At 47.4% G+C, this 13,309-nt stretch overlaps 1 protein-coding gene and 2 long non-coding RNA genes across 8 annotated transcripts in view; 1 reads left to right on the top strand and 2 right to left on the bottom strand.

The window, feature by feature from the left end:
- TECRL (trans-2,3-enoyl-CoA reductase like) overlaps nt 1–13,309 on the top strand; it is a 211,535-nt gene that overhangs the window by 100,613 nt on the left and 97,613 nt on the right. The gene's annotated exons all lie outside the window — the stretch shown is intronic.
- On the bottom strand, nt 9,267–11,633 carry LOC142829509 (uncharacterized). 3 transcript variants are annotated; one of them, XR_012903938.1, is made up of 4 exons: nt 11,137–11,633; nt 10,923–11,028; nt 10,595–10,761; nt 9,267–9,395 (listed from the first exon to the last, which is right to left on the bottom strand). It is a non-coding gene; the product is annotated as an uncharacterized LOC142829509 (long non-coding RNA). The 3 variants fall into 3 exon arrangements; XR_012903939.1 differs by lacking the exon at nt 9,267–9,395 and having other exon boundaries at nt 9,767–10,761; nt 11,137–11,168; nt 11,287–11,633; XR_012903937.1 differs by lacking the exon at nt 9,267–9,395 and having other exon boundaries at nt 9,769–10,761.
- Nucleotides 11,813–13,072, bottom strand: LOC106732341 (uncharacterized). The gene is made up of 5 exons (XR_012903936.1): nt 12,841–13,072; nt 12,579–12,669; nt 12,336–12,364; nt 12,048–12,233; nt 11,813–11,940 (listed from the first exon to the last, which is right to left on the bottom strand). It is a non-coding gene; the product is annotated as an uncharacterized LOC106732341 (long non-coding RNA).

Here is a 13,309-nt window from a genome sequence, read left to right as displayed (position 1 = left end):
GTGGTGTGTTCCGTAATGATCCGGGAGCTTCAAGAAGTGGTGGGTTTCTAAATTTCCCTTTGACGTCTTTTTTGCCAGACCTGTTGTATTCAAAGAAATTTCCTCATCTGGCTCAGTATCCAGCCCCCTGCTACACAATTCCTTAGTAGCTATGGGTTACTCCGCATTTTTTAGGCGTAACGTTAGTTCAAACCAAGGGGTTTGGTTCAAACTAACGCGGCTCAGAGCGCACTTCCCAGTTCGAATCAGCTGGCGATCGGAATAGCATGTGGGCGAGATGATGCTAATGAAGCACGGGATATTTAAATCCCTGCTTCATTAGCAATTTCGGTTGGCTACATTTGCGTCCCTATCTTGAGAGCAAGTGTAGACGTACCCTATGATGCAGTACCCTAGCGCTGTTTGCCGCTTGTTATTTAGGGAGACATAATCAGCCCCTAGAGAACCATTAAAATTGCCCCCCATTTAATGGGCTTCAACAGGAGAATGAGTTGACAGCCACCGTTTTGCTTGCTGGACCACTAGATGGCACACTTGCATTGGCGCTCTGGATACTGCGGCTAACACGAAGCCGCAAGCAAAATGCCATCCAGATATGTTCTTCTTCAAATTGTTTTCCATCCTGCAAATATCTGTTTAATCAATTAAAGGGCTACAACCCACTAGGATTGTCCTAAATGAGAACAAGCAAGACGTGCAAACGACAGATTAACACACGTAAAGTACTTTACAAATACAACTTAAAATATATCTGTCCAGATTGTTCCTTTATCTTGCCATTACTAAGCTATCAAACTTTTCCTGAGTTTTTTAACACTTGCTATTGACTGTTCCTTTTCCAAAGGCCAGATATTGCTGTTGAGCACTGTTTACGTCTCCACTGACATCAATAGATGTCCGTCGGTTTAGATCTAGGTCAGCGTCTGTCTCCAAAGGCTGGCTCTTTGTTGGCATTTTCTGATCTGACAAACTAGCTCTCCCCTGAGCTTAGCTTTAAGTGTAGGAGCAGTTCACTGAAATTGACCAAAGATTATATCTTCACTGTTGTCCTCGTCTTTTCCAGAAGCTGTTTGGTGAACACTCTGAGTAATATACATCAAGTCAGATTTTGTTAAGGGGTTATTTATGAAAAGCTTTTAAAGGGTTAATCAGTTACAGTCGGGATGGGGAAACTGTTTTGCGTTGGGAGATGCTGACCCACAGAAAAATCAGTCTGGGGCTGCTCAAAAGTGAGAAGTAAACAACCTCCCTCCCAAAACAAAAGAACCCCTCGCTCATGTGGCCCCTGACTTAGAAGCAGAAAAACACTCCCCACATGCCCCTCACACATCAGAGTCTAGGGCGGCCCAGGCTAATGGATTTTGTGGGCCTCCTTAGGCTCTGGGGTAGGGCCAGAAAAGAGGGGTATAGTGTGTGGGAGGGGGCTACCAGGAAGTGAGCTTGTGTGTGTGTGGAGGGGGGGTGACTCTGGGGGGCGATAGGTTGCAGGAGCAGAGTGGGGGTGCAGCAGTAGGCTGGTGGTTAAGGGGCTCAGGGCTGGAACACCAGCACTGGCTCCCCAATGCTGGAGGGGAGCCCTGAGCTTATGGGGGCCAGATCCAGGCAAGCCATCAGGGGCGGATCCAACCCCCAGGCCATGGGTTCCCCATCCCCAAAGTAAGATTTGGTCTAAACCTACAATGTTTTGTCAGGTCGAAGCGTGGATACAATCACCCCCACCCCAGCTGACCCCCCCCGGGGGTGCACATAACTATGTGAACAGGACAGTGGCTCTGCTAGCAAATGTCATGCCAGGTGGTGATGTCTCTATGCCAGCAGGACTCGTTCTGTCGGTTTATGCTGTGTGACCACTAGGGGGCTCAGCCAGTATACGAGTTCCGGACAAGGTTCAAACCCCAGTAGATGTTACAGCCAGGACTAATATGATGTTGATGGTTATCGGTAGAAGATGTTACAGAGGATCAGTAGCATGATTATAAGCTATCTCTTGTGAATGCTAACGACTAACCCTCTATTAAATCCCCTATTTATTATAAATGTTTTTTAAACTGGTATGGATCCCAAAATACAAGGAGGATCTAGAACTAATTTTTCCTGGAATGCTTTGGAAACTAGCTGAGCACTGCATGGTCACCAATGGCTTTGAATGGCACCCGTCTGTGTTGTGCCATGTTACTTTCTGCCCCGCACTGAAAGAGAAGAGGCCTCTTTAAGTGAATTTGATGAAATGTGGGTACACGAGTGAAAGCATCAAGTGAGCCAGGAGTTCAGAAAACAATTTTTTCCCAATGAGCCTGTAGGAATGTTTTTTCTTCAGGTGCATTTTGTGTCAGATTTGAGACCCCTCCTTTCGTTTCCTCAGCCTGTCATCATGGAAATTAATTATTAGTCAAGAGATGGTATTCTGGGGAAGGGTGGAGTGAGACGGGCAAATTATTCTTCACATGAGGACAGTGACTATAGCCTTAATAAAGCCTTTTAACCTCTTTCTGGTGGCAAGTGATTCGTATATGGGTGTATATACACTTAGAAAAGAGGAGACTAAGGGGGGATAGGAGAGAGGTGTTGAGAAAGTGAATAAGGAAAAGTTATTTACTTGTTCCCATAAGAACTAGGGGTCAACAAATGAAACTAATAGGTAGCAGGTTTAAAACAAACAAAAGGAAGTTTTTCTTCATGCAGCGCACAGTCAACCTGTGGAACTCCTTGCCAGAGGATGTGGTGAAGACTAGAACTTTAACAGTGTTCAAAAAAGAGCTTGGGTGCATCTAAACTCCATTCCTTTTTCAAAAGAGGAATCCAATGAGGGAAATAAAAAATGCAAATGAAGTGCTGATTTACTAATCTGATGCTTCATTTGCATAATCTCTTCCAATCGCTTTTTCGGAAGAGATTTAAAAAAAAAACAGTCTAGATGGGATTCTTTTGAAAGAATACCCCTTTTTCAAAAGAACACTTATTCCTGTAAAAAATGAGGTTCACAGGGTTCTTTCGAAAAGCACCTGTGAAGGACAAAAACGTTACTCAGTTTCCAGTTTGGACAAAGCCTAAGCTCAAACCATCCACCTGTGTTTCTATATAACATTGCCATTTGCATAGTTCGGCTTCAAAACCTCCCAGCTGCGATGTGCCACTCCAGTCCATTGAATGATATTGGTCCCAAAAATGGGGAAACAAATTCAACATTTTAGTTTTCAAATTTTGAAAAAAAAAATCAGCTTTAAAAACAGTCATTTGAAACTTGAAAATTTCCACCCACGTCCTGCAGTTTGGCTGAAAAATGGGGAAGATTTGACTGAATTCTCTACCACTCCCCTTGCCGTATTTTCGAAATTGAAAACATTTCATCCAGCTTTTACCTGATGGAAGCATATTGGACTGACGAACGATCGGGGGGCAGGCCTAGCATTGTGTAGGTCTGAGACAGTGGGGGGGGGGGGGGGGTTTGATTTCAAACTGAAAGCCCCTGCGGGCATCCAAACCAAATGTTGACACCTCTGTGGAGGCTTTGGGGGTCACACTTTCCAACGTGTTTCCATGGTGGAGGAGTGGTTTCAAAAACTTCTCAGGCGCTCAGCAGTGGTTCTCAATGGGAACTGGCTGCATTTTTAAAGGCATTTAGGTGTCTAAAGATGCAAATTGGCCCCTTGTGGTAGTTTCAAAAGCACCTAAGCAGGTTAGTTGCCTGAATGAGAAGATTGATTTCTTCTGAAAACTCCATTAGGTGCTTAGCTGCATCATTAAGCAGCGAAATGCCTTTGAAAACCTGGGCTAGGTGTGTAAATCCCATTGCTAGGTCTTCCACAGAGTGCCGTATATTCCACCCCGTGGGACTGCTTAACACTGCTCGGGGTGTGTGTGTGCGCAAAGGGGCAGGTGGCACGTAGCCTCAGTTTCCCCCCTCCCCACCACCTCTGGGATTTCTTGGGTCCCATTTTGTGCAGGGAGACTGCAGAGACTGCAACTGTGACTTCAAAGTGGGGGCTCTGTTTGCCTCTTCTCTATCCACGATAACCCACAAGGTATTCGGTTGAATGATGAGCAAAAGCAAATTGCTAGCAACTCCCAGGAGCTGCGGGCAGGGAGATGCCATTGTTACGGACTAAGGTCCCTGGGTAAATTTCTCCTTGCCCAGCACCTGGGTCCATACCAATGAGCTGAACCTGTGGCAAAGTTCTTCCAGCAACACACTCCGGCAGGTTACCACAGCAGAACAAATCCTCCTCTATCCAGCATTCATTTCTTTTTTCTCTCCTACATGGGAGTTTCTTGAGACATTTCTCTGCCCTCCCCTTCGGTGACTGCTTCACGGGCCTTACTTCTATCCCCAGCGCTGTGTGTGTGACAGGCACTTATCTATGGCGAGAAGTCTCCAGACCCGTGGGAAGTGCACGCCGAAGAAATCTGTCTGGAGAGGCCATGGGCCTGAGAGCTGAGACTTGATGCGGATGGATGTCACTCGGAGCAGAAGGCTGGGAGGAGAGCACCCTGTCGCCTTTACCTTGATAAGCCTGTGAGTGTAAGAGACATGCCACAGGCGTCTTCCATTACACCGCTCAACAGGAATCCACCCAGAAAAGAAGCAGGCAGACTCCAGGGAGTGTGGGGTCAGGCAGGGATAAGCAATGCCACTTTCAAAGGGTGAGCTGTGCTCCTAAGGGGGGGCTTTGAAGACCCTGCGCTAACCAGTACCGGGTTTTCTCCCGTTCTAAGTTCTGAGTCTGGACCTTCTGGTTCAAGGAGAAGAAGTCTGCTCCCCAGATAAAATGAATCTGGAATCACCATAAAGGGAGCCAATGGAGTTTCTTTGCTCGCTATCATTCCGGCCAGGTTTTTTTTTTCCACAGTGGGAGGTGATATTACTCTGAGCTAGGACAGCTGGATTAGGCACTAAGACAGGTCTACACTAGACCTGGAAAGTCCACGTAAGATATGCAACTCTAGCTATGTAAAATTTGTAGCTGGAGTCATCTTACCTTAAGCTAAGCTTGGTGCCATCTTCACAGAAGGAGGCAAACATTCCTGTTGGTTTCTTTTACTCCTCGTGACTGCAAGGAGTACAGGCACCAAATGGAGCTGCCTTCAGCATTTGATTTAGCAGGTCTTCACTAGACCCGCTAAATCAAACGCCAGAAGAACTACCTCCAGTGTGGCAAATGAAGACGTGCTCTTAGTCAATAACACAACCAAAGTACTTCAGCTTTGTCCAGTGCTTCCACACTTAAGGGTATGTCTATCCTACAGAGTTTTGTCCACGCTGCAATCACGTTCTTCTGAACATAAATCGAAAGAACAGAGGGATTTTTCTGGCATTGGTAATCCTCTATCTATGAGGAAGAAGCCTTTTTTTGAAAGAGCTCTTTCAGAAAAAGGCGTGTGTGGACGGGGAAGAGGGAGTTCTTTTGAAAGAAGAGGAAAGAGGAAAAAGCACAGGTGCCCTGGTGGGCACTCTGTCCATAGTAATCACAGCTTAAATGCGAGATTGCATCCAATCAGTGTGGACGCTATCTTTCGAAAAAGCAGATCGCTTTTTTGATGCACTTTTGTGTGTGGACGCTCTCTTTCGGAAGAAGTTTTTTCAGAAGATCTCATCCAAAAGAAGCCTGTAGTCTAGACATAGCCTTAGAGAGGAAACATCCTCATAATCTTGGACAATGGGCCCTCTTTACTTGACTAAGAGCTCACTTGTCTGGAGTAGGTATCTCCTTCACTCCTTTCCCTGGCAACTGGCAGCTTCATCTCCAGGTAACAACACTCTCCCCTCCTACGTTAATGAGCTTGGGATCTGGACTCAGACTCTATCCTGGGCCTCAGTTTGGTTGTGACTTCCTTATCTCGATGATTCGGTTGGCAGGGAAGGAGGAGGTTGCAGAGACTCAACACCTATAAGATACCCTGCAGGATTTCAACTCTCTTATAGATCTTGTCGGGCATGTAGAAAACTGCTTGTTTTATGATAGCATCTCTAAGGTCTAAGTGCATCTGAGCTAAAATTAGCTTATTTAACATCGCTATGCAGCGCAGTGTTAAATATCACCATTTAGAGAACGCAGAAACATGAAGATGCAAATTAGACAAGTTAATTGCACATTGAGGCATCAATAAAAGGCTTATGCTTTATTAGATTCTACAAAAATAATACTGTCGTAATAATAAAAATCTAAGCCAGTAGGCTCTGAGTGTTCTAGAAGTTTCTGGCCTGTCTCTACCAGCACGATGCCATGGTACGTGGCCAATGTGACAGCCTCCTACTAAGTCCAAGTTTTCAATGTCTGAAAAATGAGCCTGGCTGAAATAATTGATCCAAGGTAGATTTGTTTCCATTTTGTCCCTGGTCTTAGTGTTTGCTCATCAGTATAATGCTGAAATAACATCCTTAGAGCAAAGCGGCATAATTTCAAGAATGAACGTCAGCGAATGTTTACCTTGGCAGGGAGATTGGAAACATTTTGCATGTGTCAATCAGTATGAAAATGTAATTTAATTCAGAGAGACAGAAATCAATGTTTTTCTCCTAGGATCTGAGAAAGCTAAATATCACCAGCTTAGCTTAATTAGTTTTTGATATTTGTATAGTCTCACCTTTAGTACAACATAAGTCTTTGTTCTCTGGAGGTCCTTTCCTTTCCTCCCCTCCATGACTTGAGTGCCCAGCTAAAGAGATAGGCTTCAATATCTGTAGTCAAGGGCCAAGTCTTAGCAAAACGTATAGCCTCTTTAAAATGGAGCATGGAATCTAACAACCCATCAAACTATGGGTCCTTCTAGTGGCCACGGCTGGAAGTAAGAGACTACCTATTTGGTGCTTCATAAGAAGGAAAGTTTTTCCTCTCCATATATGTTACGTGCCACACAAAATAGGAACACGGGCACATCAGAATGAAAGCACTGGGCTGGGTTCCCTAGGGAGGTGCTGGAATCTCCATCCCTAGAGGTTTGTATATCCTATCTGGACAAAGCCCTGGCTGGGTTGATTGAGTTGGGATTGGTGCTGCTTTGGGCAGGGGGCTGGACTCGATGAGCTCCTGGGGTCTCCTCCAGCCCTAGGGTTTTATGATTCTACCCTCTCTGGTGTGTTTGCAAAACCAGCTTTAAGGCCCTGAAAGCTCTCCCAGTTCTCTCCCCGCTGGGAAGGCTGCTGATGGGGATCCATAGGGGACACACCCAGAGATGAAGCTCTTGATTCATGGAAGCATGGGGGGCAGGGCGGGGCAACCCCCAAACGGGTGAAGTCAGTGGGAGTCTCTCCATTCTCTTCAGCAGGCTCTGGATGAGGAGCAGAAGACTATGTGGCACTCCCATTGACCATCAGCGGGATGGACACATTGTCTTTTTCTGGACCAGGGCCTTCAACTACCCCTCACCCCTCAGCAGGAATGGGGGGTGAGGAGAGCAGCATCTGGGTGGACCCTCGTTAAGGTGCTCCGGGCTTTTCCGGGAGTTGGGATTCAGGCCCGGCCCCATACTAGCATTACTGGTAGTTGCTATGGCAACACCAAGAGGAGCCAGCCCAGGGTTAGAATGGGCCCGCAGTGTTATTTGCCCTACAACTAGTGAGTGAAAAGTCCATTCCTATAATAACCCCGTCCCTTCGTTTCTTCCCTCCCCTGCACACCCCACAAGGATAATCCGCACCCGCCTGAAGGAACAGCAGACAACTTTGTTCCCAGTATCAAGCCACAATGATGGCGTTGACATGAAGGAGGGAGGGTCCATCTACACCCATCTCTCCCCTCACAGAGGCCATCTGCTTCCGAGGAAAGTGCAAGGAGACCCTGCAAGAAAGGTTCACCTGCCTCCATTGAAAGTCTTGGACCCCCCATAGAGAGAGAGCTGCTTAAGCCCTGAAGCAAGAAGATTTCTATTCCTTCCAGGGTTCTTGGTTCATCTCTAAAAAGTTTCTATTATAATTCTGAATGTTCTTGCAATCCTACTGAGCTCTTAGCCTCCATGGCATCTTGAGGCAGTGAGTTCCCCAGGTTAGGTATGTGTAGGGCTCCTCTCACCAGAAGATGAGTGCCTCCCAATCATTAATGTGTTTAATGTACCTCCTCCCCACAAAAGAGGGCAGTGTTAGGGTTGCTTTGGTTTGTGTGAAACCTGCTACCTACTAATTTCATTTGGTGACCCCCCAGTTCTTTTGTTATGGGAACAAGCAAATATCATTTCCTTACTCACTTTCACACCTGTTATAGACCTCTGTCATATCCCTCCCTTCATCTCCTCTTTTCTAAGCTGAAAAGTCCAAGTCTTCTTAATCTCTCTTCATATGGGACCCATTCCAAACACCTCATCATTTTTGTTGCACTTTTCTGAACCTTTTCCAATGCCAAGATATCTTTTTTGAAATGAGGCAACCACATCTGTACGCAGTATTCAAGATGTGGGCGTACCATGGTTTTATATAGAGGCAATTAGATATTCTCTGTCTTATTCTATATCCTTTTTTTAAATTACTTCATGTGCTGTCATCCATCTTCCTTTGTCCAGGGAGGAAGCTGAGTCCAAGGGCTAGGAAAACCTTGAGTCAGTTCCTCGTGTTAGTTACACAACTCAAGGAAATGGACGTAATGGGGGATAAAACTGGATTATATGTAGGATTTAAAACAATGGAACAGGCTGTGGTCCAGGGCCTTTATCCTTCCACACCCGTAGGATAAACGTGAGCAATGTAGGTGCAGTAATGCTAATTATCCAGAATGCCTGGGACTCTTTAAAGAATTTTTAAATTCTCTTACATTGAGGGAAACAAAAGACAGGACTATGTAGCATTTTAAAGACTAACAAGATGGTTTATTAGATGATGAGCTTTCGTGGGCCAGACCCACTTCCTCAGATCAAATAGGATCTGAGGAAGTGGGTCTGGCCCACGAAAGCTCATCATCTAATAAACCATCTTGTTAGTCTTTAAAGTGCTACATTGTCCTGTATTTTGTTTCAGCTGCACCAGACTAACACGGCTACATTTCTATCACTATTTTACATCGAGGGGTTTTTGTATCTAAATTTTTAGCAGCAGGCGCTTCCTTGTGGTAGCACTTGTAAAGGCCTCAGTCATGGGTCAGGTTGTCCACTGTGCAAGGTACTGCACAAAGCACATAGTGGAAAAGTTGGTGCATCCTCCTTACGCCAATGGGGAAGTACTTGAATCATGTGCATTTGTTTGACCAGTTTCAAGATATGGAACCAGTTTGGCTTGAATGAAACCGTTTATTTATGTGTCTATTTCCCCAGGATGGCCAACGGTGTGGAAAACCCGCTCTCTTCACACATCTGTTGTTTGGGGAGGTCCACACCAGAGAGGGAAGCATGCGGAAGCTGGTTTGCATGTGACCACCTCTGCAAATGCTGAAGTGTGTCACGTCAGTAGTAGGAGGTGTTTGTCCAGCTGGGACCTAGGAATGTGAATGTTTTACTGGGTGAGGTTCACTGGTAGGGGCCGGAGCAGCCCCCCATCCCAGGTTTGGAGAGGGGAGACAGTAGCGCCTCTGGGACAGACTGCAAAGGAGAGCAGGTTTTGTGAGCCGAGCAAGAGGTGTCCAGGAAGCAGTGACTCTACCATGCTAATAGAACGGTTGCTTTGGGTTCACTAACCACAACTCCTAGAGCCTCTGCTTGCTGGGTTCAGAGGGGCTCTTATGCACAACGGCTTGGCAGAGCACGTGGACGTGGCAGACCAAAGGCCCCGCCCTGGTCTCTAGGAACATCCTAGGAGAGGACCATGGTAACAGAGCCGCTGTGCTTCCTGCTTTCCCCTGAACTGGGACACCAGCTCATTTCCCCACCTCTCTGGGGATGGCGAGCTAGTCTCTGCTGGAACTGGGCCTGCCGGGAAGGGAGAGCCATTCGGAGGAGGGCCACGCTGGTGCTGTGAAGGGGAGGGTCAATGGCCCAGGCCCAGCTCTGCCCGGCAGCCTGGCTGGGAGCGTGGGCACGGCCGAGCGGCACCGGACGGGTCCATAGAAATTGCAACAGAGGAAAGGAGGCAAGTTCCCTTGGATGGATCGCTTATTGTCTGTTTCTAAGTGGCCCCAAGGACTGGTCCTTGTTCAATGCTCCAGGGGAAGGCGAAAAACCTCCAGAGTCTCTGGCCAATCTGCCCTGGAGGAAAATTCCTTCCCGACCCCAAATGTGGCGATCAGTTCCACCCTGTGCATGCGAGCAAGGACCCATGGTCACTATGGGAATGTACCCTGGCCTAGTCCGCACCTCGGATACTGTCTGGCTAGTCCTGGCCCCCAAACCCCACGGCTTTCCTCTTCTCCGAGGCAGCCCCCTTCTGACTGAGTCCCAGCAGATGGGACCAGCCAATCCTCTTGGCCTAACAGGTGCACCATGAAGCCTTTGGACGTTGCTGTTTGAATAGCGTCCACACCGGCTGCGTGTCCTTCCTCTGAAAGTACAGCCACAGCCCCTGAACTGCACTGGGAGGGACAAGCAGTGTCCTCGCCTCCTGATCAAGGAGAATCCCCGCGTGTCAGCCATGGCTCTTGGCTCCTCCCAGACCCTGAGATGTGTGTGACCCTGGAACAAACCTTCTGACATGAGTGGGCAAATGTGTGGAGCGGATTGTTTGCTCATTTGTTACATTTACCGAATGCTCCTCTGACCTCTCCTCAGAGCCAATGCTCTGGCTGTGTTGAGTGGAGAGTTGGTGGTCTCATATCTCGAGAACCAATCGCCTTCCAGGGGACAGGAATGGCCTAGAATGGATCCGCTAATTTGTACTCGACAATCCAGAGCATTGGTAGCGTTGATCACCTGAGAAGGGAAATCAGCTTCACACGTTAGGGACTGACACACACAGCCCTGGCTGCAGGGAGCAGAGTTCGACAGGTCATTCCGTTACTCATCAGGCCCATAAAGATTGCCAAAGGGACAGATTTGGAAGCCCCTTGTACAAGAGAGCCACAAACACTCACCTGCGGGTCAGTGACAATCTGCAGCAGTGTTGGACTGAACCTTGCTGATATAGGTGACTCTCTTCCTCGTCTTCCTCTGAGGTCCTGCCTGCTGCGTTTCTCTCACCTGAAAGGGAAACACAACCCGTTAACCCTTCTCCGTTGCTACGAGGCGAGTTTCCTCCCTTTTGGCAGCACTCAGAGATCTTCGAGGAACTTCCTGATGTTTTCTCACCTTCCAAGCTCAAATCAGCTGCATTTCCCCACCTGAAAGTGAAAGAGGATCCATTTGCTTCCACTTGAATGTTAAGAAAATGTGGTTTGGTTTCACTTGCCAACTGATACGGCCAGTTCCACTCATTCCAACTGAGTGAATCTCACCTACCGCACAACGGCCCTCGGGTCTCCTTCCGTCTGGAGATCCGGGAGCTGCTGTAACAATCAGTGTTTGCCAGGTCGCTTGATTGTCTCTAAGTGTTGCTTTAGCAGCAGATTCCTCTGACAACCTGGGACATGGAACAGCTCACCTCTGGCTGTGAAGCACTGCAGAGCTGCTTCGGATTTGGATTTGCAACTGGTAGAACGATCTGAAGTGACTTACCCTTGTTTCCCGGATTTCGATTCCAAGAGGTGTTCCAAGCCCAATCCGCTTAAAGTCTGGCATCTGCTTGTCACGCTCTTCCCTTGACCTTTCAGGCCAAGAGCAGTTCTTCTCCCTGAAAGGAAAATCGACATGGTTTGATATGCACATAGATACCTGAGTCCGGGATTTCTTACCTCTTCCCACCGTTCCTCACATCTTCCTGGTAGGCATGGTCTCAAGTCTGTCCACATCTCAGTTAGGAAAACCTGCAATCATCGATGGTGGACATACAGCATGTTATTTATTATTATTATGCGTTGCCAGCTAGGACGGAGATGGCTCTTTAGCAACCAGTTCATTAAATTTCTAGACACTTTTCAAGCTCACTTACCTGTCATGATGTTCGACCACAGACCTTGAATTCTTACCAATACCGCCAGGTCCAAGGGTTAAAACCTGAAGCAGAAAACAGGCTGCTGTTCTTTCTCTGAACTGGAAGGAAAAGCTGCTTTTCTTCTTGCAAGTTGGTAGAGTTACCCGTCTGACTCTCTCTTTAAACTCACCATCCTCTTCTCTTCCTTCTCTGAACTGCCAGATCTTCATTTTCCCTGGAACTAGAAATGCAGCCTTTTATTCCTAGGCCTGGGCAGTGAGTTGGTGCATTGCTTACCTGTGGACAGAAACGGACCAGTTCTGCTTCTTCCTGCTTGACCTTTGATAAATGAGCAACAATGGCAAAACCTGGAAAACTAGAATGAGTGGAGCAGTTAATCTCTGGAAATGAGAAGGTGAAGGCTCATTTTCATGCTGTGGTGGGTTTCACTTTCTTCTTGAAATAACGTCACCCTTACCTCCTTGTAGGAACAGCCAAAGGCATCATCTGGAAGGGGGAAGAAAGGAGCTCTCATGATCATTGGTAAAAATTACCGGCTGCTGTTCTTACGTGCGAACAGGCAACTCCCAATATTTGTTACTTTACTCAAAACAGCCACTTCTAGTGCTCTTTAGAGAGAGCCGCATTTCATCAGTTTCTTCCACCACAGAATGTGGCCAGAATCACTGACGGTTATGGGAACATGTTTTGTATTTCTTACCTCCTGAAGAAGGGTGGATCAGCTAGATCAGGGAAGTCCTTCCTGTGAAGTGCAGCCATCTGTCATCCCTGCAGCTCCACATATGACCTAGCTAGAACAGACAGTATTTTGTGAGGCAAGAAGTGTAAAAGATTTGTCATGGGATTAGTTTTGTAACAGGGAGTGAAATGCCTCCCTGCTGTGTGATGAATGGCTCTATTGGTTTATTTGTGCTCCCCATAAAGCCAGCAGTCTTGTTTAAAATGGAGGAGGGATACCTCACCGCTTCCTTGTCCGTGGCGAGACCAAGCAGGGAAATCTGCAGCCTCTCCCCAGACTGGGTTCTGCCCATTGCTTTACTCTGACAAACTTGCTTGTGCCTTTGGCAGTGAAGGACAGAGTCACTTCCTCCTCTGGAGAGAGCCACGGGGCTGGTTCGTGTCCACTCCGTTGCCATGGGAAGGAGAGTCCCTGAGCTCCGGATAGGAACGCTCAGTGTCACTTCTCACGTCTGAGGTGAGCGAAGCTGCAGGGATCCTATCACCTGAGGCAGGATCGTCGCACTGTTGCCTTTGGAAAGCTGATTCCACCTCTGCGCTGTGGCCACTTGTCCCCCGTTCCTGTGGGAATGGTACCGATGCCTGCATTGCTCGCCCAAGTAATGACACCTGTCTCTCTGCTTGTCGCTTGGCAAAGGCCAACAGGACTCTACTTGATACTGAAGAACTCAGCCAAGAACTCATCCACATCCT

This window comes from Pelodiscus sinensis, chromosome 5, assembly GCF_049634645.1.
Source record: "Pelodiscus sinensis isolate JC-2024 chromosome 5, ASM4963464v1, whole genome shotgun sequence".
Taxonomy (NCBI): Eukaryota; Metazoa; Chordata; order Testudines; family Trionychidae; genus Pelodiscus; species Pelodiscus sinensis.
This window is presented reverse-complemented; position numbering and strand designations above follow the sequence as displayed.